This window comes from Cydia splendana, chromosome Z (genome assembly GCF_910591565.1).
Source record: "Cydia splendana chromosome Z, ilCydSple1.2, whole genome shotgun sequence".
Classification (NCBI taxonomy): domain Eukaryota; kingdom Metazoa; phylum Arthropoda; class Insecta; order Lepidoptera; family Tortricidae; genus Cydia; species Cydia splendana.
In genome coordinates, this window is record NC_085987.1 from 22765143 (window position 1) to 22773063 (window position 7921).

General features: G+C 34.8%; 1 long non-coding RNA gene across 1 annotated transcript; it reads right to left on the bottom strand.

Moving 5' to 3' along the window:
• Positions 1–7174: 7174 nt before the first annotated feature.
• On the bottom strand, positions 7175–7551 carry LOC134804977 (uncharacterized). The gene is made up of 2 exons (XR_010146221.1): positions 7372–7551; positions 7175–7269 (listed from the first exon to the last, which is right to left on the bottom strand). It is a non-coding gene; the product is annotated as an uncharacterized LOC134804977 (long non-coding RNA).
• Between the last annotated feature and the right edge of the window lie 370 nt (positions 7552–7921).

Genomic DNA, 7921 nt, shown 5'->3' on the forward strand with positions numbered 1-7921 from the left:
AAATGACAGATAAAGACCAAAACGTGATCAAAACTATTCATAGCTAATTCAGGCCAGTAACGCGTTTATGAATAATGCCATAAAACCAGAGAGTCTATAGGATAGGTGCATACAACATGTTATTATATAAGGCCATATATAGAATAGGGATGTTGACTATATTTAAAAAAATAATATTGAACACCATGCACGAAATAAAACACAAAAGGGAATATTACGCAAAAGTCGGCGTAGGGAGAGCCACTAGCAAATTCAGACTTCGAAATGCGAAAATCGAAATTTCGTTATCAGTCTCTAACGCTCGAATACGCAAGAGTGATAAAGGGGCAGAAAACGAAATTTCGTTTTTCATTTTTCGCGCTAAGCCCTCAGTATGTGCTAGAGGCGCCCCCTACAGTATTCCGTAATATTATTATATTTCCCTGAATAGGGAATATTACTCGAAACTCTGCGTAGGGGGCGCCACTACCACAATCTATCGCAATCTGGGGGTCTACCGCGAAACAGGAAATTTCGTTACTAAACCACTCTATCACTTTTCATCATCATCATCATCCTAGCGTTTGTCCCGTAATGTGACGGGGTCCGGTTTCCTACTTTTCTCTGGACATCGGTTTCCGCTTACCCACAGGCGTTTAATTCTTCGAATCACTTTTGCATATTCGACCGATAAAGAGGCAGATAACTAAATTTTGATTTTTGCGTTTCCCGGTAAAAATATAATTAAATTGTTGTAAACAACATAAAATAAAAGGTTTTTATTTCATGTATGGAAACTTTTAGAAAGGGACAGAGATTTTCTTTGTGAGTCGTAGTCTGCATGTTTTTCTTTTTTCTTAAGAGTCAAGTGAAAATAAACTTTAGCGCAATGACAATTGAGTAGGTATACTTCACTTATTGTCTTAAATGCCAGTAATAACTCTTGTTAGTATAAAACCTTCTTCTCAAGTACTTGAAATGACGGAATGAGGGATTAGAATGATGCGCTCCGCTCACTATCAGTATAATGTCGTTATTTTGTCATTACTTCAAAAATATTAAATAATAACTTCATTATCGTTCATCATTCTTTCTGTCATTTCTGATTCCATCATTCTAATCAATTCACTGTCAGTAGTAATGTCATTTCTAGTATCATTACTTTGACATAACTCCGATACTGATGGAAGATATTTAAATAAACTTCATTACTTGCCGTCATTCCTTCATGACAATCCCTACACTAAGTATCACTAAAAACGTCATTCCTTCAAAGTAATGTCAGTATTCATGATAGTGTCCGGCCCATAAAAGATATGACCTAGAAATAAAATTAATTTAATGTAAGTACATACCTCGAAAAACTTTACCCTCCATCGACAGTTAAGTGAAAAGGAACCAACCCTATTCCGTATTAAAAAACATTACCTACTTTAATTACTCAAACAACGCAACGGTGCTGTGTGAAATTACAGACGTCAGAAGACGAACCGTACAAAGAATTACGGGTATCCCTTAGTAAGACACGGAAATTTTCAATAGAACGGCACAAACAATATAGCTTAAGAGCCCATCAACTTGCACACTAGCGCCACTCTGCTAAATAATCGTGATTACTTAAATTTAACGAAAGATATTTAAAAAAGGGGCCGCTACGTACTGTATTTTGTATTTAAGTACCTACCTTTTGAATACATCAAACTAGTTTTTATGTATGTTGCTGGATTCGGCGATCTGCGAGGGGGAATCAAAAAGAAATTAGAAACGCTATGACATCATGGAATTACAGGTATCCTGTTATTTTTTACTTTTAGGCAACCTCTTTATTAGTTTATCTGCATATTCAGTATTAAAAAATCTGGCATCTTCGTCCATAAAAAAAAAAGAATCACAATCATTTTAGGTACTAATTTACCTTTTTTTTTTAGTTTATCGCTAGTACAGCCAATTTATAGGAGATTTTTAAGAATCAAAGAATGTGAAGTAATTGCAAAAGACATACTCTTGATTACGCAATACGCAACTCTTTAATTCAAGCACAAGATTCTGCGCAGCATTCTTGGGAAACTGCATGGTCTGAGGCCCAGAATCATCTTAAAATTAGGTATTTTATTTAATTGCGTTTTTCTTAAAAAGATTCTTCTGATTTTTATTGAACAATGTTTGATAGGCCTAATTTGTATTTTCATATTTATTTTTGTGGTATGTTTCCATTATTTTTTCTGAATTGAACAAATAAATGTGTGTAGACCTAAAATTACTACCTTTAACATTGAAAGGACATCCTAGCCTGAAAATTAAAATTTACAAGCATATTATTAAATACTAATTCATTCTTAAAAACCCTAGTTTTAATCTAAGTACCAATTTTTATGACTTCTTCACCAAAAATTTTGAGAAGATCGTTCCTGAATGATCACAAAATCTTGCCTGTATTTACTGATATTAAGACATCACCTACCCTACTGTCATTGTTTACCGATAACATAAAAGTAATTAATTTATTTATGTCTTTACTTATGCAATTTATTACCAAAAAGTGATGTATCATGACCAATAATCAAAACGTATCATTATGTGTTTAGCTGATATCAATTCTAAAGACTTTTTGATGTACCCTCGTATGAACTCAAAACAAAAACGGCCGTTTTAACTTTGGACGCATAGATTAAAAACTAGTTTGATGTATTCAAAAGGTACTTAAATACAAAATTCAGTACGTAGCGGCCCCCTTTTTTAAATATCTTTCGTTAAATTTAAGTAATCACGATTATTTAGCAGTGGTGCTAGTGTGCACGTTGATGGGCTCTTAAATACTCATTATTTACATTTACAACATCACAATTTACATATTGCATTGCTTAATTAACCCTTTGCAACCGAGAAATTTAAAGTCTCACAGGAACCTTTGCTTTGAATTCAATTTAACGGTTAACTTACCAAGTGATGCACTTGTACAACACTTACCTACCATTATAATTATTGTGCAAGCTTTGCTTATGATTGCAGAAATATCCAAATATGGTACCATTATTCTACGAGTATAAAACGATGACTTGTACTTTGAGTAATGCTGAAAGTTTCTGAAATGAGCCAGAAACATTTATTTTCAGAAAATTTATATACTCGGTCGCTTCGTCACACCTAAAATCCACGGCGATAGCGGGAAAGTAATCATAATTATTCCTATTAACTCTTGACGGATTCGCCGCGTAGAGTCACAAAGCAACTCTTACAGTAGGGAGGTACCTACCCTACCCTACATGACATGTTTTAGGGAACCTTTAAATGTATTTTTCTGTGGTGTATCTCTAGCAGTTTCGTTTGCATTAAATTAAATGCCTGATTACGACCTACTTACGACTCAAGTCATTTAATGCTAAAGCTACGTACTGTTTACATATCCGATGGCCTGGTTTTCTCGGTATGTAGTGTAAAAGATTCGTGGAGGCGTACCGCCATTATTATTATGTAGCCGATGGCATAGTTTTCCCGCTATGTAGCGAAAATGCTTCGTCAAAATGTAACGACAATGTGTTGTGTTTAGCGCCAAATGGGTTAAGCATATATTTTAAGCGGATATAGGTATCTGAAGGATTTGTCTTTTAACACAATGCAAACATTGTTTCTTGACCCCCCTCTTTCCACTTAGTATATCATGAATTATTCATTATACGAATATTTGAGGTCGTGTTTTGGAGTAGCGCCGTATATCCGAAATATAACGAAATGTATTCTCGGGTCAAAGTAGAATTGTAATTGCGCTTAGGGACCGCTTTTATGGACCTGTTTATGTAATACCAAGATAAAACTATAATAAACAAAAAGGACCCCGTCTGAACATTAGAGTGTACCTATACGATACAATACGAAATTTACTTAAAAAAGACTTTAAGATAATTCATAATAATGAAAATTATTGTTTCTTTAGAAGCGATGTTCATTTTAAATATAAAATTAAAAACCTGTGAACTGTGTGTAATGTTCAGGGCATAGTTCATTACAATAAGTTTTATTTCTTGCATGTGCACAGTAAATTGGCGTCTTTCTTATCCTTACCAGCGTTATTTTACTTAGAAACTGAATCTTATTAGGACCGTATAGGAATACCTTCATAAAGAAAGGGACAAAGAGACATTTAATCTAAGTCAGAGCAAAAACCAATATTATTATAATTATATTAAGGTCAATGCGGCTAATTCCGTCATATGGTCTATTCCGTCCACGAGCGTACCTATATTTCTTTGATGTTCAATCGATGGAAAAAAAACCATTTGCTTTTGATTGCTGAAACTAAAAGCAATCGCTGCTTTGTCGCCGAAATTATCAATGTTGTTCGTTGTTCGAGAAAAACGCTAGTGGAGGGAATAGTCCCTATAACGGAATTAGCCACATTGCCCTTACCATTATAATGATATTTTTGAATAGATATAATATTTAAACAGATTTTAAGAGTAGCTGTGACGGTTTGTCATTTCTCACCGGAATCGTAAGGCGGACCACCGCAAATACCAACTAATGTTTGTTTAGGTCTATGTTAGCTCACTCTGCTCATACTCTATTCAGTGGCATCGAAATAATCCTACGTTCTGGGTGGTCACTTTCTTATTTTGGCTAAATGCTTGTAAGTATGTCACTGAAGCTTTATTAAATTATGTAAGTACTTGTACCTATATGGCGTACATTATGTATAACATGCCTGTGCATATGCATTAGCACTAAGTGTTCGTGCATACTTATTATGCCATTTTATTAAACAATATTGTCTTTGTAGGTATAAATTTAGTAAATACAATATTTTGGAATTAATTCATTAAGTGGCCATTCACTTTAGCAGCTGGGTGTAAAATTATTATTTAAGTAAGCCTTAATTATTTTCGCCAGTTTAATACTTCGGACTAGAGAAGAAAACTTTTAAGGATTCTTTTAACATCGTAGACGTCGGCCGCGTAATGTAGGGAACCATGTTTGCTCAGCACTCGTACATTATTGCGCGCACTTCTTCGATGTGCTGGGTGCTCTAGGCCGCCGGTTTATTTTTGAAATCTTTCATATCGACTAAGTCAGTTTCGCTGAGTCAGACTTTAATATGCTTCCCTATTGAACCTATTGCTTGCTCTTGTCTTCTATGACAGTGTAATTAGGTTTGCTCCATTTTAACCGCGTAGTACCTACTTAAAAGGTTCAAACCCTTACTATGTATTTTACCATGTCCGTCTGTCTGTTTGCCTGATTATCTGTCTGTCTGTCTAGCGCCTAAGCTAGCTAATTAATCATTAGACAAAAAAAACCTAAAATTTGACACGGTTAATTAGGTATCAATCACGTCGACGATAGTGGATGCACGTGGCATATGGTAAAACATATATGTATATAAGTATAAGTGCCTACTTGTTTCCGTACACGTAAAGTAAGATTAATTTTTACACGACTGCCCAAAAAAAGGAGTGTAATGTTTTCAGCGTTGCATGTTTGTATGTATAATGCGCCTTAAATGCGCTGTACAGTTAGAATCTCGTCATGTGATAATAGGTAAACTAATTAATTTTAGGCTCAAATAGATGCCTTGCTAGGGTAGTCAGGCTGCTGATGATAGTTGTAGTTTTGAAATGTTTTGGTAAACTCACAAAAAAAAGTTCTACTCTAGAGCCTCAGGTGAAATTATAAATAAATAAAAAGCATTCATAAAGGGCCGAAATGCCATAGTAAAATCGTCCCTGACTGCATATAGGTACGTAAATGACCGAACATGCAGAAAATATCATATTCAACCAGGGGCGAACTATGGCATTCCGGCCAGGGGGGCGATTTTTGAATTTCGAGCGTTCGATTTCGTTACTCGAAAATCGATGGAAAACAGCGAAATGCTAATTTTTGAAATACGAGCGATAGAAATTGGGAATCGAGTGGTATTGACCACTCGTTTTCAATTCTATAAGGGCCGGCGCACATACCCACGATACGACGTCGTATCGTGGAACGACACGGCGTCGTCTCACGTTGCGACGCCGTGTAACGTTGCGACGTTGTGTCGTAGAAATCTACGACGTGGTATCGTGGGCACTATACGACGCCGTGTCACGTTGCGACGTCGTGTCGTAGAAACCTACGACGTCGTATCGTGAGCACTATACGACGCCGTATAACGTTGCGGCGTCGTGTCGTAAAAACCTATGGCGTAAACAGTGAGTAAACTTACTGCGACTTCTTAGAGGTAATGGCAGCAAAACAAGAACATGTCTGTTGCAATCCTTATATCTTGATTAACTGCGATGATTTTTTACATTTTCAACGTCATGTTAGTAACATGCCGTGAATGTTACCATGGTTACTAGTATAATTTGACACTGGGTTAACGGTTTAACCGCTTAACCTCGGGTTAGTGGGATAGTGGGCCCTTAATGGTAGAGTGTGCAGATAAATGAAAATAGGATTCATATTTTATTGACAGATATGGCGATTCGTATGTTATGAAAGACGTGACAGATAGACGGACGCACGGTGGGCTGAAAATCGGCCTCCATAGAAATAGAAACCGAAGTCTTAAATTGAACTTTTTTTTATTGGAATAGCTTTTGTTAGGTTTTATTATGTCCCAAAATTAATCTTAGCTAATTTAGTTGGAAAAATAATTAATTATAATTTTTTTTCAAAATCTTTGTATGGCGCGTATCAGAAAAATCGAGTTTTCTCCGAAAATAAAAAGTTAACCGTAATATCCTGACAGATGATTTTAAAACTAATTATTCTTGATTTTTCCTCATAATTAGACTTTCCTACGGGGTGCACTTTAAAAAAAAAATCGATATATGTATTATATTTTTTTTATTTAATTTTTATATTTTAATACGGTTATACTTGTTATTTTGACTACAAAAAATGAATTTGAGTTTGATCGATCCAATAACTTACGCGTAGTGAATTTTTGTTCTAAGCAAATGTATGAAGCGTAAGAGCAAAAAATGGTTTTTTTTCAAAAATTAAAGGTATACCGTAATATCCTTGCAGATGATTTAAGTACCAATTATTAAGGATATTTTGACATAACGCGAACTTTTCTACCGTATGCATTTATTTAATAAAAAATAAAAAACTTATTTTTTCATGCTGAAATATCTTTTTTTCATTGTTTTAATCAAATAAATAATAAACATACAAGAGTTACAAGTAGAAAATTGAAAATAAAACCATTACATCCTTTACATTATTACCCTTGTATCCTCTTTATTACATTATCTTTGTACTTAATGAAACAGTATTTAACAAATGACACATTGACAACTGATGAGTCTAAAATTAATGATCATTAATGAGGTCCGGTTACAATCGTTAGTAGATCCTATGAATGCAGTTTAATCATTAAGGTTTTAATCATTATGCTTATAATTAGACGTAAAAACTAATTACAATAACAATGATATAGAATGGTGGTGTTCATTAGTACTTGCAATAAATAGGTAAGGGGTACATTTTATATTTTAGTTCATCTTGAGCTTCTTAACCGCTAACTTATACGACCATAAACCATCGACAGTCTTATTACGAACTTGGACTTGTTTGTTATCCTAAAATCTCAAAAATTATACATTGTTCTAAATTTTTCTGTGTTCCGTTGGCTTTTCTTCCATCTGTCACAATCTTCTTCTGATAGGTTAAGGTTTGATTTAGTTAGCACTATTTCAAACAAAGCTTCGTGATTTAAACTAGATCCTTGAGATTTTAGGATGGCACCGTGGGACGGGCAGAGTCATAAGGGTTTTTTGTACGGAACCACCTTTTTGGTTCGAAACCCTAAAAAGCTTAATATGTATTAAGAATAGCGCTAAAATATATGCATGTAGTGGCTGCTACCGTCATTGCCATTATCTACTAGCTAGAGCCTTTGCGAGCTGTCTTGTAGCCCAACGGTCACACCATTATGAAAAAAAAGTGCATGGACTTG